Below are 25,110 nucleotides of genomic sequence, written 5' to 3'. Positions count from 1 at the left end.
CATGAGAAGTAATTCTTCCACTCCACTCTGTGCTGATTAGGCCTCAACTGGAGTATTGTGTCCAGTTCTGGGCACCACATTTCAGGAAGGATGTGGACAAATTGGAGAGAATCCAGAGAAGAGCAACAAAAATGATTAGAAGTCTAGAAAACATGACCTATGAGGGAAGATTGAAAAAACTGGGTCTGTTTAGTCTGGAAAAGAGAAGACTGAGGGTGGACATGATAACAATTTTCAAATGCATAAAAGGTGGAAGGAAAAATTGTTTTTCTTAACCTCTGAGGTTAGGACAAGAAGCAATGGGCTTAAATTGCAGCAAGGGAGGTTTAGGTTGGACATTAGGAAAAAATTCCTAACTGTCAAGGTGGTTAAGCACTGGAATACATTGCCTAGGGAGGTTGTGGAATTTCCATTGTTGCAGATTTTTAAGAGCAGGTTAGATAAACACGTGTCAGAGATGGTCTAGACAATATTTAGTCCTGCCATGAGTGCAGGGGATTGGACTAGATGTCCTCTCAAAGTCCCTACCAGTACTATGATTCTATGATTACACATGTGCAAGCTTCAGTTATCCAACTTCTCCATTTTTCCTGCTGGTTTTGCAGTTTCAATGTCATTTTGTTCTGTGTCACCCAGTTCCTGGGTCTTACCAGTAAAGACTTCTTGTTACAGGTTTGTGGGTTTTTAAACCTAAAAATTACCAGCATAACATACTTTGTTTTGTCAGCAATAACATTATTTTAAGCAGATCAGCAATTCTATGCAAAAGAATTAGCAAAAATCACACTTATACCAGCAAGGCCTTGGCCTAAGTATTTCTTCATCTAAACTCATTCACTATCCATATTTACAAATCATTAAAATATAGCTTCAAAGATTTTTCTTACCATTAGCAATCTTTCATTTTATAATTCAGTGTTATAAGTCAATATGTGTTATCCCCTTAATGTATTTTTCTTGGGGGAAGGGGGGAACAAAGAGCCTGCGTGGCCATGAGAGTTCAACAACAACAAAAAATCTTTTGCCAGTTCCCCCCCCCGCCTCCACATCATCGTAGAGCTTGGTGAACAAACTATAAACATGCTTTGTGTTCATAAAATAAACATACTTGGCCAGACTCATGGCTATCTGGTTGCAGTCCCTCAGGTTATGATAAACTCCAGGACTACAGAGGGGAATGGGTAAAGAGAGACCTCTTTCCTTCCTGTGGTGAAAGCCTGAGTCCTGGACCCCTGAAAGCTTGCCCATTGCTATATGCAAGAGATGATTCAATGTTCATAGTCACTTCCTTCACCCAGAAAGAAAACCTCTAAACAAAACCCAAAACAGAGACCGCAAGGCCATCATGATGTTCTGCAGATGGAACAACATGTCCCAGCTGTGTGTAATCCAGGAGTGCCACCACATACTACTAACAAGGCCACAGCATTGTATCCATTGGCTTCTGAAAGATGATTGGTATAGATTTTAGGTGCAGATGCCAACCCAAGGGGAGTTGCAAAAATGGTTCTCTCATGTGCTTTGGGCACAAAGAGGACTTTCCTGTACCACTTTAGTCAAATCCAGGGTCCGACTGAATTCAGCTTGATCCTGTTGTTCAAGAAAATTATCTACTGGTGGCAGAGGATATGCATCACACTAGCATATGAAATTTAGTCATTACATTAATACAAAATGTATGTTTCCATCTGGTTTTGGCTCTAGAACTATCAGTCTACTCCAATTGCTTGGGCACACTGCTATGACCTATACTTCCTGAGCTATCACATTTTGCATTTTTTCTGGGATCCCAAGGGATCCCCTTTCCCCCGATTTGTTTTGAAGTTTATCTGAATTCCAAGAGCTACCACTGAAATTTTCACTAGAAAAAAAGAAGACATTTCTGAGGTCCTCTGTCAGATTACAAACCTGCCATTTAAATAGCTCAGGAGCACTTCTGCCAGGAGAACATTGTGTGAGTGTGCGATTTCTAGGACTTGAAGTTGGAGGACTTTTAAAAGTAACTAGACATTAAGATCCTAAAAATGAGACACCTTTCAAAATGCATTCACAGGAAAATGTCTAAGACAGTTTTTTCGTAATGATTCACAAACAAAACTGGTCTTCGAATGAAAAAAGGCCTTTGAGAAGCTATGCTTAAATAAGATAAGAAATGTTGACAGAAAAGCGTCATCGTGTTTTTCATATTCCGAGACTTTTTGATACCCTGGATGGGACAGAGTTCAGTTTGGCCAGAGAGTTAAACCACTTTTCCCCAGGAGGGAGACATTTAAGGTTGATCCATACAGGATGAAGAGATCTGTCACATTGTAGAATAGGTCTTCATTACCAGGAATATAGACTGGGATTTCTACTGTCTCTAATTTCTCTGACTGCTTGGATCCCAAATGTTTTAAAACATTTGCACGTCCTCTCCGGTCTTATGGTCATAATATAAACAAAATTACTGTGAAATTTAGTGAGAATTTTCCCTTAATAAGGACTGTGGGCCTAATCCAAAGCCCATCGAAATTAACGGAGAGGCTTCTATTGACTTCAGTGGGATATGTATCAGGCACTTCAATATGTATTTAATGCAATTCAAGAATTTAGTCCTATTGACCCTTCCAAAACAGTCCATAAAATCTTTTGTCCAATACCTCAGCTTTATGCCTTGTTTTTCTACAGATACAGTTAAGCTCACCAGTTTCTTTAGATGAATCACAGTCATCACTATAGTAACTAGTTGCTATAAGAGAATTTGGCAGCAGAAAAGAGCTATTGCACATTCTAGTAGAAATGTGCACATCCCACCTGAATAAACTAATAATAATCTGAAAACCACAATGTACTATTTTCCTTCCACTCCATACAAATGCAGAAAATTTCCAGTATACGTTTTGTACACTCCAATTTATGGATTTGAAACACATATCATATGTGATCATTTTAGTTATGTATAAAATATTCTGAAAAGCAAAAAATAGTTTGTAGCTTGTATTAATTTAAAGTTATTTTACTTGTTCACGTACGCTAAAATGCACTCACAAAAATCTTGAACATATTGCCTTTGTTCTGGTGACCTATGCAGGCTTGATAGACACAGAATTAATTGTAAGTTCATGGGCAGAGCTAAGACAAGCACTGCAGCCCCTCAGTGACTGCTCTTCACCCCCTGGGCTGGAATAATGAACCTACATATAGGGGGTTAGAACCACTGAATCTGAATACTCATATACCCACTGGCCACTTCCCTGTGCTTTTCCTCTATCTGGCCAAAATCTCTCTGCATTAATTTAAACAGAGCTAGGCTGAACCTGAGCTCAACTGCATGAAGGGCACAGAGTTCCCTTGCACGCCTGTTCCACAGCCTTCCAGCTCACCACAGCCCACCTCCCTTTTGTTGAACCACATTACAGACTTACTGTAGTCTTTACTAAGATGAGTGAATTCAAAATATTAGACAAGTCATCTATGGAATAATTCAGATCCAATATGGATTATTTTCCATTTTTTACCTGTTTTGAACCAAAAAAAATTGTTTGTAAGAAAATATTGCAATGTTTATATCTTTGTAAAAAATGAAAATGTTTTTAACATATAATAAATTCTCCCATCACTGCACATCTCCTTGCATCCCTGTAGACATCTTCACAGGGGCCCTTTTGCAACTTTACAGTTGGACTAAAGTAATTTTCTTGAAGGTGGTCCATTAGGGTCTCAGCCACTCTTTGGCCTGTCCCCTGCATGTCTGCCCTTAGTCCAATGTGGCAGAGGGGTCTGTGGTTAAAGCACAGAATTGGGATTTAGGAGCTCTGGATTCAATTTCTTGCTCTGCCACAGACTTCCTGTGTTACCTTAGACAATTCACTTAGGCCTAGATCCACAAACATATTTAGGCTCCTTATTTCCATGGAAATCAGTTAGGAGCCTAAATATTACTATGGATCTGGGCCTTAGTCTCTCTGTGTCTCAATTCTCCATCTTTTCCTCACCCTTTGTTTATCAATTAAGATTGTAAACTCTTGAAATGGGGACTGGCTCTAATTATGTGGGTGTGTATACAGTGCCTATCACAATGGAACTTCAATCTTGTTTGAGGCCTCTAGAAATGATAATGGGCCAATGTGACACTCTGTTTCTCAAAGCGGTACCCTGGAATCCCCATATTCACCACTGTTGTATAATTTTGATATATTTTGTACAAATATATACCTTGTGAGGTATTATTTTCAAAGTCTTGATCTGTTGAACATATATATATATCCTATTGGATTGTATGTGCTATCATTGTATGTAAAGTTATGAAATTTTTCTATGTGTGTGTTACTGAAATATGTTATGAGGTTTGGAATACCCACAACCAGCCTTTCAGGTTCAACAATAGAGTAGCCAGATGTGCTATGACCATTGAAGGGAATCTACTCTCCCAACAACCATATCAGAAGACTTCTCAGAGAGAATACATATACAATGGAGACTGCTTGACCCATGTCATAGCAAAAGATCTTTCCAGCAAGCTGGAAGAAACTATAAAAGAAGGGGAAGCGACATCATGACATGGCCTTACTCCCCCCACCATTCAAAACCTGGAAACACATCTGCAGGACACAGAATTTCAGTGTGGGAGGGTGGTCCCAGGCTGGAAGGCAGTTCCAGCCCCATATTGAAGATCTGAGACCTGTTTGTACCATCTATTAAGGTGACATGCTGCTTGATTCAAATCATGTTTAGTTTATATAACTCAAACTGCAAATTTACTTCTATTTCCTAGGTAACCAACTTTGATCTCTAGGCTTACAACTTGTAATCACTTAAAATCCATCTTTCTGTTGTTAATAAAGCTGTTTTATATTTTACCTAAAACAGTGTGTTTTGGTTGACGTGCTTGGGGAAATCTCAGCTCAATTTACAATGGCTAGTGTGTGTCCTCTCCACATCGAGGCAGAGGCAGACTGGGTAATGAATTTATACTGGTCAGGCCTCTGACCAGGGCAAGACAGTATATTCCAGGGTTGTAAGGCTGCGAGCTTGGGAAATTTGCTGATGCCTTTCTCTGTGAGATTTGTGAGTGGCTTAGGGAGCATTCATGCAATTTGGCTGGGTGTGGGGTGCTACATGCTGTCGTACTGAGTGATAACAGCACCTGGAGGGGTTTGCTGCTTGTCACTAGCAAAGCATTGAGAGATATAGTCCAGGCGGGAGAGTTAAAGGGGCACAGTGGTACCCACAATCTTGGTTGGTGTCTCTAGGCACAATTATACTAGAAATCATAATGGGCCAGATTCTGTATTTTGTAAATTGAGGTAATATCATTGACTTCTCTTATCGTAGTAAATGATAGTGATTAAATACAATTGGCAGTCTTGGGTCTGACTTGGGTAGCAGCAAGATTAGTTCTTCAAAATAGGAATATGCGAACATCTCAATTACTTAACTATGTTTATTACTTAAATACCATAATGGGGAAATCTCTTGAATTATTTTCTTCTATTATTTTATCAGGGCATGTTGTAAAATGTGTACTAATGACTAAATAACTTTCCAGACTCTTAATTCCTCCAATCCTCTATATGGATAAAAAGCTAACTAACTTATATTTGATTCCTGACTCTGAATTTCTTGAAGTCAAGAGCCTTAATATTTATTTTATTATGTTTTATACTTAATTATACATTGTATTCAGGCTCAATAAACAAGTAGAGCTTCAAAAATGGGAAAAGATTCATTAAATACTTATAATGAGAAAGCCTAAGAAAAATAAGTGAAGCATTCATTGGGAAATATTTTTTCCCCATGAATGGTCAAAATTGATTCTGTGTGAAGTAAATAGAATGGACTATAATATGATTACAACTTATGTTTAAAACTAATTTATTCCAGGCACAATACAATAGCAAGGCTAAACGTGTTATATATATATATATATATGTTCATATTATTAAAAGGCTCAATCTTCATATTAATGGATAATAACAAAAAATAAGAAGAATTTTGTAAAAGGAGCTGTAAAAACAATCCTTATCTGTGCCCATTCTGAACAGCCTTTTAACATCTAAAGCATTTGCAAGCCACTTCAGGATACATTTTATATGTATTTAGAGTGTAAAATGTTAATACTGACAACTATTGAGTGTCTGCTAAAACCAAAGTACTGTTAATTAGGATGAAACTCTTAATGATCATAAAGATTAGAATGTACCATAATTTACTCTGTCACAATTACTTATTTATGTCAAAGTATTTCATGATAATTAATCCTTTTATTGATTACTGAGTGCAATTGTGTTTAAGATCGTCCTCTTATTCTTTGGTGAGTTATCTAAAAAGTGAAACTATTACTTATAAATATGAATGTATCTCATTTGCAAATTGAAATCTAATGTATCAGAGATATATCTACCCATGACGTTGATGAGATTTTTTTTAAAATTTGCACGTATTTATTTATTTGTATGATATTAATGGATATAGCATGCTATTGTAAAATATAAAGGAACTCTGCAAAAGATTAGAAACTTGCATTTATTATGATTATTGTATATATGAGTGTGAAGTTAGTAAAAATAAAACTTTTTAGAAAAAAATACTGAAATAAAAAATACTTTTCAGTAAAAACATATACAAACAAAGGAATAAATACCTGATCTAAGGCTCCCATTGACTTAAATAGGCTTTGAGATGTTTCACTCCTATAGAAAACCCTCAGGAGAGGAAAGACTCCACTAGAAACTCTGCAAGGTTCTCCTGATGGAGTTTTCTCTGGAGCTTTCCCCCTAGGTGAGGGGTATGAAGACTTAATGGTGCATAGGAAGTGGGTGAATACTGAACCTTATGGATTATGGGGAAAATAGAAGACAACCCAGGCATATCCAGGAACCCTTCATTCAAAATCTTCTGCCAAGTCTTGAAATCCCCTTTTACTAGAGCTTTACATTGACTTCAATGGACTTTGGATCTGTCTGTAGGTACTTACAAGGTCCCCGTCACTGTAGTATCTCAGGACTTTGCAACTTCTAGGAGCACTATAATAGCACCAGAACATATAATAGGAAAATCTGCTTGGTAAATGCATTGCTGCCTACTTCACTTGAATAAGCAGAAGAGACAGAATCCCCACTTGCCTCCCTCCATAACACACACAAATCAATTTTGCCAAGCTTACTCCACTTATTCAGGAAATGTTTCTTGTAATTCTTGAATAATTTGTAATTTTCATAGGATATGGCACTTTTCACAAGCACTAAGTTTTCACAAGCACTGGTGATGATAATAATAATAATAATAATAATTAATAATAAATCAGGGACCTATCAGAATTACAACATAAGGAAATCAAAGAAGTAAGGAAACAATATTCTAGATTAATAAAAACTACTCTAAGCAGAAAACCCAGCTTTAATAATTTGATCCAAGCCATTAATATGTGGACAATACCAATTGTATGAAGTGATCAAGGTAAACAGAGGAGAAGGAAAAAATTTGACATCCAAACCAGAAAGCTCCTGGTGATGCACAGAGTAATGAATATCAGTCAAGACCTGGACAGGATGTACATCCAACAATGAGATGGAGAAAAAGGTCTATTTTATGTGGAGGAAGCAACTGACAAAGAAGAATATAACATCAAGATAAATGAGCAGTCGGCTAGAGTAAAAGATCAACTGGTTGTGATAACAAACAATGGCTGAGCACACATCCCAGTCCAAGAAAGGAGAAAGTAAATCACCAAAGAAAAACTCTGAAGATTTACACAGAAATGCTTGGAGAGTGGTGAAAAGATCTCAAACCCATTAGTGATTGAAGATTAACAAACTCATGGCTTGTAGAAAGATGCCTCAAATGAGAAATAGGGAGCCTCATTATGAATGCACAAGAGCAGTCCTAAGGCTTAATTATGTCCAAAACTGACCAACAGAACTGCTTCCCACACTGCAGAATGGTGTTCCGAAAAGGAAGAGACAGTGGAACATGTTCTGAGTGCCTGCAGGAGCCTGGCTGGGAGACAATATATGAACCAACACAATAACATCTTCAGTAGTCTGCACTGAAGCCTCTTGGCAAGTACAGTTTTAAAAGAACTGTGCGGTATTGCAACCACCTAATTGAAAGTGCTCAGAGCATGAAGAGGCTAAAAATGTTATGTGATCTGACAAGTGTCACAGACTGAATGGTGCAGCCAAACAGGGTGGATATAGAAAAGAAGACAAATGAGATCATGTTAATTGATAATGCCATACCTGCAGACAAACATTAAAAAAAAAAAAAAAAAAGGAAACAGGAAGAGAATAAAGTATGAAGAACTCTGCCAGAAAGTGGAATGATTATGGAAAATTAAACAAAAGTCCACTGATTATTGGAGCATTTGAAGCAATCCCTAATGGCATGAATGAGGAGTGTAAGATAGCACAAACAGTGACCACCAGAAGACAGCAATCTCAGGCACTGCTAGAATTTTAGGGAAAGTCAAAGAAGGAGTGCATTTAAGCACATAAAACACAGAAATTCTGCAGAGAGTTTAACAAAACCCCTGAAGACCCAAATCTATAGAGTCAGTTTGAGACCAGAATTTAATGGTGATGCATGGGGATAAATTTTAGACAGTAGCTTTCCCCCTTTTATGCTTAAAGATCTTGTATGTTGTGAAGACTACTTGCGTAAAAAAAAATCCTCAATGTAATTCTGAGGAAAAATACTACTAATAATTAATAATTAACTATAATGGCTGATAAAATCTCATTTTTAGATTCCTATGAAGAATTCCAGGGATGCAAGACACTGATAGGTTCTCTAAGAGATGGAACATCAGATGATATAGAATAAATTGGTGGGATCTGGCTCTGTCTGTCTTGTTTGGTACTTGAGAAGCAGCTACCAAGCTGACAATGTTTGTTGCTCAGTAACCTTCACTCAGACTGCTAATCTTAGGAAAATGATTACTCACCTGCTGAGATACTCCTCAGGTTATTTTATCCAGGACCTACAATGGGTGAATAATCAAGTTAAAAGTGTATATCACAAGTCTCTTCACTGGTTAGAGGACAAACATCTATAGGCTGCAGTTGTTTTGTTTGTATGCTAATTAACCTCTCTTTTCAAAAGGGCTTTTCTAGATATATATTTTCTTTATTCCCTATCAGGTTAAGAAGAAACTACTCTAGTGCTATCAGATATGAAAGATTTGCAGTGTAACATGCATGGAGCTACACAGCAAGAGAGCTATTCATGGAGCGGGAAAATGAACATGGTTACTGATGAGTTCATTTTTCATATTAATAAAGTTGGGATCATGTCTCCACCTTTATCAACTGCATGTTCTTACTCAAAAGTAATAGACCAGTGATTCCTCCTTTTCTATGTTGGTGTCTGACATCAGAATAAGAGATCTGTTCCATTAGGGCTTTTGGAATTGTCACACCCTTTGTCAGGAAATCTGACATCGAAGCCTTAGCAACAGAAAGGCAGGTGCGATCAGTCAAGTGAGAAAAAGGACAGTGATTCAATAATCTATACTGCCTGAACTTTTGATTGCTGCTGTTCTTGGAAATAATGCTTCTGCCTTCCATTTTGAATGTGTGCCTCTATCTAAACTGCTTGACTGCAGAACAATAACCTGCAGACTTTCTAGGATAGCCTGTGTGTGTATATAGGTTTTGCTATGGCAAGAATGAGGTAAAAGTATCTAAAGGGATATGCTAATAAACTTATAATAGCCAGAACTGTTTTACTTACACATTGCAGCAAATATACTGTTGGGGTCAATTTCTAGTTAAACTGCATCTATACTATATGTTCTTGTGGAGCTTTATAAGGGCAGTTAATATGATTATTTTTTTAATGGTACTACAGATGATTAAGAAGAAGAAAAGAGCATCTCAAAAGCTCTTTGTAAATTCCAGGAGTATACAAGGAGTCCTGATTATCATTTGTCCTTCCTTTGGCTTGTTTAATGGCTGCAGAATACTTCTTAAAGTTTTGTAAGAGATTAAGAAGGATAGGATAATGAATTACTACCAGGTGTGCATTTATATGTGATTGCAACTTAATAAACGTGTTTTCTCAAGATATTGTCTATATGCGCATCATCGGCATGCACTTGTGTTTATAGACCTAGATTTGTCGTGTGTGCTTCTTATATGGGTGGGGATGGGGTTGTGAATATAGTGAGGGTATATTTATAGACAATGCACTTCAAAATGAAACCACTATTTAATTATCTAGGATACTTGCTGTTGGGAGGAGGGGAGGAATATGCAGCCATCATTCTTTGACTGAAGAGGACACAATTGTGCATGGGCTTCCTCTATAGTTTTCCTTGTGTAGCCTGATACTATTGCCTCCAAAGATTCAAGAAGCAAAATTTATTAGTTTACTGTGTGTAAGAACAGTATAACTTTGTATATGTGTGAAAACCAAGCCTGACAGTCTACAGCCTTACTAAGCCAATATATTACCTCATTTTGAGAACCCTTTAGAGAACTCCGTATTTGTGTCAAAGATATATGTTCCTCTTACAGATTTCTCTGATTATAGAATTTGTTGCACCCTTATACATTTTCAATTTTTTTGTACAGGATTCCTGCTAGAACAGATTGTAGTGCTTAATAACCTGATTTTATTATTTACATATAAAACAAGTGGAACATTGAATCATCACATGAGTGTTAATAGAAATCAAACACTTCTAAGATATTCAAGTTGGTCACCTGAAAATTGAAGCACACAGCTCATCACTTTTAGAAGTCTTGGCCAATATTCTAACATACATTTGGAAAGAGATGTGACACTTTGGGGGCGCAACCCAAACCAGTTAGGGGTTGTCACCACCTCCCTTGTAACCCTCGGTGCTTCTGTGCTGTGCAGCTTGGGATCAGAGCCCTGACACCAGCAGATGGTTGTGTAATAAAAACAAGATTAAGTTTATTAATAAAGAACAGATATTTAAGTGATACAAAATAGAGGGAAGTGGGATAAAAATGGCTACAAACAAAAAGTAAAAATAAACCTCTAAGACTAATACGCAATTTAACAAACTAGACTCTTTTGTTCAAAGTTTTCTCACTAGAGTCATTCTTCCAGCGTGGCTGTCCCACCTTTAGCCAGGACCCAACACACAGTGTTGCAGTGCAGTGTGGATGCTCAAGCCTGGGCTTGGAAACATCGAGTCCACAAACCCTAAATCTGGGTTTGTGGGATCTGGGCATGTCTATATGGAGAAAACAAAACAAAAACCCACGGTAGTGAGTCTCAGAGCCTGGCTCTACAGATTCCTCGGAGGACTCGTGCATTAAAAATAACTCTGTATAACAGGGGTGGCCAAACTTACTGACCTTCCAAGCCACAGACGACAATCCTCAGAAGTTTAAGGACAGGGGTATGCTTGCGGGAGCGTGGGGCTTCAGCCCAGCAGGGAGTGCCTCGCATGGCTGAAACTGCAAGGCCCCCTCCCTGCTGGGCAGAAGCCAGAGGAGACGTGTGTGGGAGAGTAAGTGGGGATCATGTGCCCCCCAGATTTTTGTCAGAGTTTGTTGGCCCCACTTGATCACATGGTGCTGCAGGGCCCACTCCCTGCATTGCAGCAGCTAGAGCTGGCAAGCTTGGAGTTGCAGCCATGAGGAAAAGCAACGGCAAAAAGATGGTTGCTGCAGGGAGAGCTGCTGCTTTTGCTGCTGCCTTTCCCTATGAGCTGCAGGGAGGGGCCACTGAGAGTAAGAGGGAGGTGTGCCTGCGGGGACATGACTGAAGCTGTTGGGGGGGAACCGTTAAATTGTTCCTCCCCCACCCCTTAGCAGGTACCAGTTGTCCATCGGAGAAGCCCCTAGCTCCACCACCCCACCGCAGGGTAGAAGCCCCAAGCCCCGGTCCCTCCCCCACTCCCCGCAGTCTGGTAGACAGAGAATGGGAGGGAGGGGAGCTTCGCAAGCCACACTTTAACTGTAAAAGTGCTGCATGTGGCTCATAAGCCATGCTTTGGCCATCCTGGTGTATATGTTCTGGCTTGGGCTCTGAAGGACAAGGAGCGGGGTGGGCTTCAGAACCCAAGCTCCAGCCCAAGCCAGATCATCAACATGGCTATTTTTAGCACTGTAGCAGGAGCCCTTTGAGCCTGAGTTTGCAGAGCCAGGCTCTGAGACTCACTTCTGTGAGATTTTTTTTTTTTTTGGGCAGGGGTGTATACTTACCTTAAGCATGCAATGCAGACTCCCCTAGAAGCGCAGAGCCTTTTGTAACTGCACAGGACACAGAAGCCTAAAGACATCAAGAACAAGTTATTTTAGCAACTCATATGAATTTGCTGATGTAAACTCATACTTTTGATCTCATTAGGATGTTTGCTTTGCAAGTTTACTGTTCACACATTTATACAAGTTGGGGTTTCTGAAAAAAATTGGACAAACAGATTCTAGAGAATACTGAAAAAAAAATGTTAACATCAAGCATTACAGCCCCAATCATAGCTTACATAGATCAAAGCTATAACATGTGAAATCATCTAATATGAGTGGATAAGAAGGATCACATAAAAGTGAACACAGAATACCAGAAACAAGACAGAAGCTACATTGCTTTTAAGTCCTAAATAAAATAAGTGAGGCTGCTTTAGTGCAGTATATTACAGTCAATAGTTGGAATCCAATGGAGAAAAATATCTTTAATTTACTCAAATGAAAAACTGAACAAGATGTAATTAAGGTTGTTTCAAGACAGTCTAAAAAGGATGAACAATCACGCTCATAATTAGCCAATACATGACAACTTCCAAGCGCATAAATATTTACAAAAAGACTCTAATCCACAGAAATGCTTTAAAATAATACTCACATTTTAACCCCACATTTAATTGATCATCACTGATGTCCAGTGACAGGCAAATTCACTAATGTTACAGCTATGCAACATTTATCAAAGTGGGCTTTACAAGCTTTTCAGTGATAAGCAGAGATTTTTATTTGGGGAGAGCGAGAAGGAGGGAGGATTCTATAAAAGTCTTGCTGTAAGAATTCTCACTAGTAATAGTTGTTTCCCAGACACACTGTCTGCTACCTGGCCTTAATGTTATTTAGGAAGTTAAATTGGATTGCAGACAGAATCTATCCAGAAAGGAAAAGTTCAGTGGCTCTTTGCTAACTTAAATGTGTGTGTATGTTTTGTTTTTTAAATAGTTCCTAGCTTCCATTGGCCTTTATATCTTCATGTAATACATCCAGTGACTCTCTAGCTCATATACAGCCTTAATAGGCAACACTACATTGGAGTGCACTTATTGACACAAACAGTATCACTGAAGTGAATGCCACTAGGCATGCGAGTATGCACTCACTTATGTGAGTGAAGGTAGCACAACTGAACAAAAACTAGAGTGTCAAAAAGAAAAAAGCTCAATCACCTTAATCGGTTTCCAACACACTTGTTTAAAATCCAGTCACAGGTGTTGAACATTTGTCTTCGCACTCCCACTCTTTATTATCGTATACAATTTGTAGATCTCTGCTCACTGCATCTTCCCCAGAGTTAGGCACCTAAATCCATAATAAGTGGTCTGATTTCCAGAGATACCAAGCATTGAAAGCTAGTGTCTTTTCAGAAGCTCTGACAATCAGATTATGTCTGTAGATACCTATGTATGAATGCAGATAACTAACTTTAGGCACCCAAGTCTGAAAATGTTGGCCTCTTATTCTGCTGATCAAACTTTCTTATTTGTGCTCTGTAGAGTTCTCTCTCACAGTAGAAATTAGCATACCACTCAGTGATACAATAAGACAGGACTGAACACTTATTATGTCTTTTGGTTTTCTGTGTGCTCCTTTTAAAATTCCCTATATCCATGTATTAGCATTTCAGTAGATTTAATTAAATTCTGTTTTGCAGTAGATAATAGCATCAGAAACATGAATGGAAATCTTGCACATCTAATTTTGCCACTTCTCATCTAATACTAGTCACATTTGAGATTAAAAGTATTCTTGTCTATTATTTTCAGTGTTAAACATTATTGGACCATTTTATTATTTTTTTAATCTAATGGTCAAAATCCTGACCTTCCACTAATTTCCCCCCCCCCCCCAAAAAAAAAGTCTTCATATTTATATCTCTTGCTCTAATAAGAAAAAAAGTCTGTCTTTGAAAAGTGTTCCTCCAAACTCTCACTCAGTCAGAGTTATAGCTATATGTTCATATTATTGGTATTATTTATTTTGTATTGCAGTTGCACATAGAGGGCCCAGTCAGGAATCAGGACCCCATTGTGCTAGGGACTTCACAAACACATAACAAAAAGATTGTCCTTACACCAAAGAGATTACAGTCTATGCATGAGGATAAAGTCTCCCTCTTTATGAGTCCCATGGTCCCTACTGCTTCTGTGAGTGTAAGGGTATGGTGGAGATATGGAAAGATGAAAGAGGATAGACAGAAATGTATTTCCATCTGCTCCATAGTGCCCCTGAATGTCATGGAGACTTCCTTCTGGTTAGGCAGAGTAATGGGGCAATTTTCACATACTTAATGTTAAGCACATGCTTAAGCGCCTTCCTGAATAAGGGGCGAAATGGGGTTAGCCATTAAAAAATTGCAGATAAAGAAGAATTTACTGTTTTGGAGAGGTTCGAAAATAGAGATCAGAAAAACAAATGGACAGGCTTTCAGAGGCTATCCAAATTTCAGTAGCTTCAAGGAGATCTTAGCTAAAGCAATCTTTAAAAAGTAAATGCAGGTATAACATTTACTTTAATCATATTTTTACTCCCTCTGTCCCTCACAGCAATAGTTGATGGGATGTTGTATGCATACATAAAGAGAAGCGTGTAATCAAATTACAATGTTATATATATATAATACAGCAATTAAAAAATAATAGCAATTAATTGTGTGATTAAAATATTAATAGCAATTAATCACACTGTTAAACAATAATAGAAGATCATGTATTTAAATATTTTTGGATGTCTTCTACATTTTCAGATATATTGATTTCAATTACAACACAGAACACAAAGTATACACTGTTCACTTTATATTTCTTTTTTATTACAAATATTTATGCTTTAAAAAATCCAAAAAAATAATACAAAAGTGCCATGCAAATGCCTGTTCTCACTTGCAGGTGATATTGTAAATAAGAAACTGGCAGCATTATCTCCCGTCAACAAACTTCTTTGTCTTAGTGATTGGCTGAAAAAGAAGTAGGACTGAGTGGATTTATAGGCTCTAAAAGTTTATCTTGTTTTGTTTTTGAGTGCAGTCGTGTAACAAAAAAAAATCTACATTTGTAAGTTGCACTTTCACAACAAAGAGATTTCATTACGATATTGTATGAGATGAATTAAAAAACACAATTTCTTTTGTTTATCATTCTGACATGCAAATATTTGTAATAAAAATAATAATATAAAGTGAGCACTGTACACTTTGTATTCTGTGTTGTAATTGAAATCAATACATTTGAAAATGTAGAAAAACATCTAAAAATATTTAATACTTTTCAATTGGTATGCTATTGTTTAATAGTGCGACTAATCATAGGAGTCAACTGCGATTAACAACAGACCTAATATGAATATATTTTTTCCCTCAGTTTTAATTCTTTGGTGTGATTCTTTATTTTATTGCTCTATTAACTTTTTACTCCCAGGAAGCTTTGAGCAATGTAAGAATTTGTTTTAAAATCCCTATTTGAGAATTAAGTGTACATCCTGCAAAATGTCTGTGGGTCAAGGTCTAAATATGTGGACTTTTCTTCTAATGTGATAATGTACTACATAAGTAATGATATACTTACAAATGAAAGTGTGGTGAGGACAGAGAGTTTTCATATACAGTAGGCTCTGGTTAATGGGCAAGAATGTAATTAAAAATGCTGCTGCTGATGGGGAATAAATTGAAACATCTCCAAGTTGAAATGACCCCATCAAAATTTGAATATTTTGAAATTGTGTAAGTAAAAGGATATCTGAATTTATTTAATTGACATACATGCAATTCTGTATTTTCAGGTCTTGTTATGGAGTTACTATTCATTTCCAAATTAACTATTAATCATCCTGCCACTTATAACAGCTTAATTTTGAAAATATTACATTTATGTGCTTTTGTGTTAGGTTCTTTTTAATTGTAACAGAGACTCTGCTGAAGTTATAACATAGATTGTGATGATTTTAAAGATTTTTTTTTAAAAGAGATTTCACTGCAAATATCAACTGAATACAAATGTATCGGAAGCTATTCTTGAAGGAAAAGCAACATAGCAACATGTGTTGACTATGCTTCTGTTCAACCTGTAATACTTGTGACATGAACAACAATGAGGCTGGATTTCCAAGTAAAATGCTTAAGCTCTTGAAAAAAGTACCACAATTTTCTTTGTTGGGAAAGGGAATATAAAAATATAGTTCCAGGAAGAAGAAGAAAAAAGTATAAGAATAAAGTAATTTTAAAAAATGAACATGATGAATTCCTGTAGAAATGAGACTAGAATTTATAGACAGCTAAAATGAAAAGTTTGGATTTCTTATCCATTTTGTATTACAACTTACTGAAACAAAGCTTTCCAACTTGTAAGTTCTTATAGGTTTATTTTTACTTTATTAAGGTTAAAGGTTTAAAAGACATTGTATTTATTCTGTACTCCAAGATATTGATATATTTCAAGTACTAGGCTTCATTCTGCCATGAGTTGTTTGTCTTCCCCAGAGAATCATAAGAATTAACCTTTTACATGGAGCCTTTCCACGCTGCAGAACCCTGTTCACAAAGGTCACAGAGACAACAACCAAAGCAGGATTATATGACACGTGATTGTATTGGAGTCATACTGCAGATAAGCTGAAAGGGAGCTGTTGAGGAACCCCAGAGACAATGCAGAGCAACTGGGCTATATTCAGAACTACATGAGGGATTTCGCTTTCTTACGTGCAACACTTGCAACCAGCCACATCTAATACATGGTTGGGAGCTGGGAGATGTTACAGGTAACTTAATTGGGAAATGATGTGGCTGCTGATTTCATGGTATGCACTGGCTACATAGATAATGTAAGGACTTCAATATTGTGGTGCAACAGGGTCCCTGAAAGACAAGAATTAGTGAAAGTCCCCTTCACAGTTAGAACGAGAGTATCTGTTTTATTACCATTGTAGTATTAATATGTGAAGAGAGCAACCCCAACAAAACTAGACCAGGAATTTATTACTGCTTCTTACTCTCTCCCTCATTTTAAGAAAAAAAAACCCAGATATTTTCTATTCTGACCTTCATACATGTAGACTAAAAAATGTGACATCACACTGCCCCACAAAGGTCTGTGTTTAAAGGGCACAATCAAACCTCAGGTTATATTAAGCTTGCTTCCTGTTTTAGAAAGCTAAGGTTATCCAATCATGTACTAGAACACATGACCATGTTATTTAGGTCACTAATTTTGAAATCCAAATAATAGCATGAGACAATCCACAAATAGTCTACAGTTTGCTCATGCGTGCTACTGAATATTTTCAAATGGCATATGCATTTGAGAAAAAAATTAGATTGCTTTGTGAATGCTTTGAATTTAATGAGCATCGCTTTACCAGCATAAGATATTATATTGTGTTAATTGAGAAAATATATGATCATGCCATTGACATTTGTGGGCCCAATTCTCAGAAACTCCTATCATCTCCAGCCCAATGACAGAACAAGAGAGAACAAGAAACTATGTTTGAAAACTTGTGGCAAGGAAAGTTCCAGACCAATCTTGCGCATACAGTTAGCGGTCTCAGCAAGTTCTGATACAATCATTATTTTTTACATTTCTTAACCCCCAAACATGGTCCACATAGCAGCCCACACAGCCTAATGTTGTTGTATGTTTAGAATTATTTTATTTTCCTAATGCCTGCATTCCTCCTTCCCCTGTATATATTATCTCCATACTTACAGTAAGTGCATTTCTTCATGACTTCATGTGAAATAGAAAGATGGATCTGAATGTTGACTTGTCTCTTCTTCCCTGTCAGCACTATTTGCTGCTTTTATTTACCATGGCCTTCTCATAAACAATGGGGCTATTCAAAGAATTTGGTACTACTGCACATAAGTAGGGGTATCAAAATCTAGTCCTCTGGAATTACTGAAAATGCTCTGGGTAGGAAGAAAAAAATCAAGAAAAAACAGTAGCATTTTGGGCTGTTCTTTTATAGACTCATAGACTCATAGACTTTAAGGTCAGAAGGGACCATTATGATCATCTGGTCTGACCCCCTGCATGCTGCAGGCCACAAGACCCTTCCCTAGACTCTGCTGTTGAAGTCCCCAATCCTGTGTTTTAGTGACTTCAATCGGCAGAGACCCTCCTGCTAGTGATCCCTGCCCCATGCTGCGGAGGAAGGCGAAAAACCTCCAGAGGCTCAGCCAATCTACCCTGGAGGAAAATTCCTTCCCGACCCCAAATATGGCGATGAGTAAGACCCCGAGCATGTAGGCAAGAGTCTCTAGCCTGACCCTTGTTGGCCATTATGCTATTTACGTACCATTGCTTGGTTTTCCTTGGCTACTATGTTTTACCATTAAACCATTCCCTCCATAAACTTATCTAACTCTTTAGCTAACCACAGTCACAAATCATCCCTGGTAATGACAATCCTCAGAGAAGCATAATGTTACAAATGGTATGACCTGCTTCCAGAACTACAGAGAAGCATAATGTTACAAATGAGAAAAAATATATTTTTAATCTTTCAGGATTGTGGCCAGGGCAGCAGGAGGATGTCAATTGTTTAACATTTTTGCTAGATACACATCAGTGGTTTGCCTGAAGTTTATTTTTAAATGAAAAATGTTAAGTCCCTGGCTGCCAGCAGAACTCCATTATGGTTGGAATAATGTCTCAGAGAAGTTCCTCAGTGTTAATGCTGTATTAGCTGGTGTCATTTTTGAATTTCAAGAAAGTTATACAGAACAGCAAAAAGCATTTCTATGGGATGTAACTTTGACAACTTGTCACAGAAAAAATGAAAACATGGCTTCTGTCTGGCAAGGCTGAAGAATGTTGAAATTAAGCAAATGCAGAGACTAGTACAAGCAGTTTTAGTAACTTGTGTAATAGGTGATGAGAGAAAAAAGCAAAAGGAATCTTTTTGAAATAAGCCATTTCCAAACTGACTTAGGCAGAGCAATTTAAAGAGAGTCCAAGATACAGCAGTAATATGAAAAAAACAACTAACAAGTTAACATCCAACATAATGTCATCAACATCCAAGATTGTTAAATTTACGTCCAAGCAGGTGTTACAGCTGACAGTTTATGTTTTCTAAGTTGCTTAAGTTTTCAAAACATATTTCAGAGCCACAGTCTAAAGTACTTCAGTTAGGATTCATTTCCCATATTACAGGGAATTACAATACAGTGCATTTTATTTTGTTTCTTTGGTAGGAAGAATGGATGTTTTTAGTAGAATAAATCAAAAGGCTGAGGGTATATTAGAAGTAAAATAAACATATATTTTAGTTACTTATGAGGTCCAAGCAGACACCTGTTTCTTTAAGTAATCTTAACACCTCATTCACCCATACACACAATTGCACACACACTTCACACAAATATCCACACCTCTATGCATCTCTCATTTTTAGACATTTTAGGAGTGAAGCAAGAATAGTTTTGAAGAGTTGTCACTGTTAAAGAATAATAACAATTCCGATCCAGACTGCCCCACAGAAATTATTTAGCAAGTGGAACAGTTGTAGCAGCTACTGTTTAAAAAAAACAGTTGTTGTCCAAACACTTGTCTGGATACTGTACCCTTTTGGTCATTCAGGAGAACCCCTGTCACTTCCCATATGAAGTGACTGGTATGGAAAAAGTGAGAATTGGCCTTGAATAATAAAATATCAGCTTGTTTGCTTTTAACTTACCAGTACATGTGAAAAGCCCATCATCTATCCTCTAAAGCCTGGATGTTGTAATGTAGGAATGTATAAAACTCTTGAGTTTTTAATACTGCTAGTTACTTGAAGAAAAGACCTTAGTTTACAACTCACTTTCAGTATCAGTCTATGAAGGCCTAAAACGAATAAAACATTAGGATAACTCCCAGCCTGGGATCCACTGCTGAATATAATTTACTCCTTGTAGTACAACAACTAGAGGAAGGTGGGTGATTTGAACCATTCAGCATGTTGAACTTGCTCAAAATTGTAGCATGCAAAATTCTTATTGGCAGCACAGGTTCTAATCTTAATATTAATTCATATAGGTACAAATCCTAAATATATTTATGTCAATAGCAAAACTCTCATTGACTTCAGTGGGGGGGGAGGGGGGATTTGGATCATAATGAATTGCTATATGAAGGGAATTCAGTCAGCTGGTAAAGCATCTAGAGCCAATGTACAATGTACATTACTAAAAGAAAAATATGAAGCACTATCCAGTTGGAGACTATGTATATGGATGGGCAGAATCATTTAGAAATGTGGAGGAAAGAGCAGTTTCAGTAATGCGTCACAAGTGAAAAATAAAATATTGCTGGCCCTTGCAGCTCGCTTGCCCTCTTATAAAACCCAAGGAGTCTACTACCAAACCTGATTACAAAGTGTCCAGTTATGCTACAAACACTAAACATAAGGAATAAAGTACAAAGTGTCCCATTTTTCAGGTACTTGTTCATACTAACAGGTTCCTATTAATCTTTTTTGAATTTCCTCTGCAGCTATATAACTCACTGAGTATGGCACAAATGTAACTATAGGGTGTTGCATGTATGCGTGATTGGCTTAGCAATGGGCAGGTGAAAAGCTTTAAGGATTATTCTATAGGGCCTGTTATCCCTCAAGAAATTCAAGAAACCCACAGATCACCACATCTACCTTCATAGATCCAGTAACCACTTCAAACACATCAATAAATCTGTTATCTACAGCTAGGTACTCAGATATCACAGGATATTCTCTGAGGAAAAAGTCCGGGACATACAATTTAACACACTTAAAACCATCTTCACCAAACAAGGACACTCTCCCAGATAAGGGATCACATCATTGAATGGGCCACCCAAATACCCCAAGAGAGCCTGTTTCAATACAGAAATAAAACCCCATCCAACTGCACACACCTAATGATCACCTACCACACCACTCTGGAACCCATATAGGTCATCATCAAATAGCTACAACCGATACCCAATGGGGACCCCATCCTGAAATAAATCTTTCCTGAACCCCCACTTCTGCCCTTCAAACAACTCTCCTAACCTCTCCAAGCTCATCATCAGAAGCTAGCTCCCCACAGACCAGGGGACACCAACTCAAAGTGGTACCAGATCCTGACAGAACAACAGATGCAAAACCTGAAGACATATCTCCACTCCTACAGTGATGAACACCCCCCCACAAGACAACTTTCAAGATCCATGGATCCTACACGTCTGTCACAACAACATGTGGTGTACCTTGTCCAGGGCACTAAACGCCCCTATAGCATCTATGTGGGTGAAACGCTCTCAAATGAATTCACACAGGAAAATGATAAAAGACAAAAAATACCCTATTACCCGTAGGTGAACACTTTTCACAAAGCTATCAATTTATATCTGACCTATCAATCCTCATCCTCAAAGGAAATCTGCATAATACTTTCAAAAGACGAGCCTGGGAGCTTAAATTCATTACTCCTCTAAACACTAAAGATCATGGACTGAACAGAGACACTGGATTTATGGCTTATTACAACAATCCCACTAACCCCCTTTTTTGTCCTAGGACTGCAGAAGTATTAATAGGTCACTCAACCTTGAATGGGTTCCTTAAAATATGCTAAACAATCTGTTGCACCTCGTATTTTGCTATGATGCTGAGAGTTCCTTTCCCAGACCTGAAGAACTACTCTGTTTGGTAAGAAAGCTTGTCTATCTCACCAACAGAAGTTGTTCCAGTAAACAATATTACCTCACCCATTTGTCTCAGAAATTAATGAAGACATTTTAATTTAAGTCCTCCTTCATTTAATTTCATTTCAATGTTGGTTTATTTTATGGGTTGCTTTGTAATATGTATGTTTCCCATTTGGTATAACACCCCATCTCCCCTCCCCCCCGCCCAGCCACAGATACCCTGGCTATAAATATGTGCAAAACTCCCTTATGAGCAAACCTCAAAAAAGATGGAGGTTAAAATTGAAGCTACAGGAAACTTTCCTGAACCTCCAAACTGGGATGGAAATTTAATTAGAACAGGCTCCTTGAGAGTATTTTGATATTTACATTCCCATCCCAGTTATGACCCAAAAATAAAAAGTGTGATTTTTAGGAAATTAACCAAACTTTTATTAAACTGCCAAGGAGTTCACTTTGAAACTGAAAAGGGATTTGGGTCATCTCATACGTTATTCAAACAAACACTTTGCTTCAATCTTAATAGCCTGATTGTACAAGCTTTTTATTAAAGGGTGGTCATAATTGCTTATTGTTATTCACAGTCAGAGGATTTATTTTCTACAACTAACATTTTAAATTCATTTCTGTTTCTGCCAATATACCCTTTCAGATTATAAGTTATGAATTTCTATGTTTTCCTGAACTGTGTCCCATACTGAGTGCCATTCATCATAATGTGGTATTGTTACGTGAATTAAAGGTATCACTGATTAGACCATTGACTAATCAATTTACATTTTTTAAAAGTGTTTTGCTAATAACATTTATTTGAACATGGTACTTTTTGAACAGCTGATTGCTTAAATGTCAAAAGTGGGCTACTTTTTAAATCCATTTTTACAATATACCATTTAATCTCTATGCAATTCTTTCCTTCCCTGATACAAAGAAGAAAAAATCTCAATTATTTTACTAGATTTCTAAATGCTACCTAATTTTAGTTGTCCAGATTCTGTGCTGCCTGAGCACAACTGTCAAGGATTGAAAAGTGAAAACATAACTTGCTGCAGATTGTCATAGAAAATTTGGGTTTGCTACTTTCAAGATCTGCCTGGGCAAGAAGAAGCTTTAGGCTAAAGAAAGGGATAATTAGCTGTAATGAGAAAGGGGGGGGAGTGGGGAGAAATGTGAGACAGCTCAGAGTCTCAGTCTATATAAGTTTCACTTTTCTCCCCTGTAAAGTTAATAAAAGATATATTTTTCAGGGTCTCTCTCCCATTGCACATCTCCTTGTCCCATCCATCTGTAATGCTTATAAATCCAATCTATAAATCTGGCCCATATTCCTTTAGAAAACAGCTACCCCATTATTGGACTAAACAATAAAGAATTATTAGTCCATAGCTTTATTCCCGAGTGCCTTGTAGGGTGTAAGGTGTACCCTGACCCAGCATGTTCCGTATGAGAAGTTGCCATCAGGGATTTCTGCCATTGTTCTCACTACACAAAAGGTTATGAAATACACCGACATTTAAAAGATATTAAAAAGGTGAAATCTCTGTAAGAGTCCATCGTAATTAGGTAACTATCTGTTAAATGACTGCTTCAGATTATCTCCACATATCTGGAGTACAGTTTTCTTCCATTCTTATTCTAGCATATCAAAACCATTATTGTGTAATGTTCACAAGTGCTCAGCCATCACCATTTAAAAACTCAACTCAATGAGATAAAAATCTAACATTTTTACAAAAGTTGAAATAGATCTTTTAAACTCATTTAAATCATCATGGCCAAATTCTACTATCCTCACTCCTCCAATGTATGGTCTGAAAGTGAATGAAACCATTCATATGAGAGGCCAGCCACAGAGAGCATTCTGGTCCTAGTCCCATAAAGTGTTGGAATGGGGACTCAGAGTGCTTCAGAGCACTGCTCTAATGGAGCCCTATCCATGTTAAAGTTTTTGGAAGCAAACTAAGATGGACAAGGGCACTGCTAGTGTGTCTGTGACTTCAAAGGTACACTGGCCAAAACCTCCCATATAGTGAGAGAATAGGAGAGAGGGCTGCCGGAAGTGGCAGCCAGCATGTCCCTGTGGCCTGCCACTTTCCGCAGCTCCCATAGGCCAGTAATGGCGAGCTGCAGGGGGCTGTGACTGCGGATGGTCAATATCAGCAAAATGTCTTGTGGCCCGCAATCAGATTACCCTGATGGGCCGCATGCAGCCCTTGAGCTGCAGGTTGCCCACCACTGCTATAAATCCATTAACCTTATAACTCCTGGTTGGTTTACACATTGTTTAACTGTTTTTCTAACTCTTCATCTCTTAATTTCTCTATTTGACTGGGTGCTATAGCTACTATTCAGTAGTGAACTTATTTTCTCCAATCCCATAGCTCTGTATCTGCCTTTATCAGGCAGTATCTGAACACATTATTACCTTTTCTAATTCTTATTTTATTAAGAAGTATTTAACCTTTCTGTGACCTAGGTTATCCATCTGTGAAATAGCAAATAATCTACCCACTGGGGTGCTATGTGTATTATGGTATTTCATTCGGGTTTTGAGTTTTTTCTGTTCAAGTTGCTTTGTTCTTGTTATTTCCATCGCATCTTCTCTGCAGTACTCCTGTCTCTGTGAATGTAGAGATGTCTCAACTTACATGCAAATGTGCCAGGAGGCATAAGTTAAAGTAGGGTGGAATTCCTATTAGTTGCTTTTCTATGTGTGTGTGCTACATTCCTCTCTTTTAGCTCTTCCTTACACTCAGACTCATCTTTCCAAATTCAGTGTCATATGTATTGCTGGATACAGAGGGCATAATTATAATAGCATATTACAGTGGTACTAAAATGTGCCATCTTCTGTGCAAACACATAGCAAAAGATAATCTTGTCCCCAAGAGCTCACACTGGTAAATGGGTGAATCACTAAGGGGATTAAGTACATCCACAAGTAAATACACAAAGGTTGGTTTCTGTTTTCTGGAGGGATGTTCAACAAGCCTAATAGTTGAGGAGATGGGACACTCTGGAGACTGTTTTCTCTAAGTCACTTGTTCACATCCAGTCCAAGTTGGTACTGATCAAAAGATATATTATTCTTGCTTTCTGGTAGCTTGTGTGAAACTGTTTGGTGACCTCAATCCAGCTCCTAATGGATGAACGCCCATATCACCTCATCATTTGGTATTCATGGGCCGTCCCTGCAGGAAGAAGACCCAGGAGTAAATGAGAACAAAATGTAAACTACCATCTCACTTCTCAAGATTGAGCCA

The sequence above is a fragment of the Trachemys scripta genome, chromosome 2 (assembly GCF_013100865.1).
Source record: "Trachemys scripta elegans isolate TJP31775 chromosome 2, CAS_Tse_1.0, whole genome shotgun sequence".
NCBI classification, from domain to species: domain Eukaryota; kingdom Metazoa; phylum Chordata; order Testudines; family Emydidae; genus Trachemys; species Trachemys scripta.
This window is presented reverse-complemented; position numbering follows the sequence as displayed.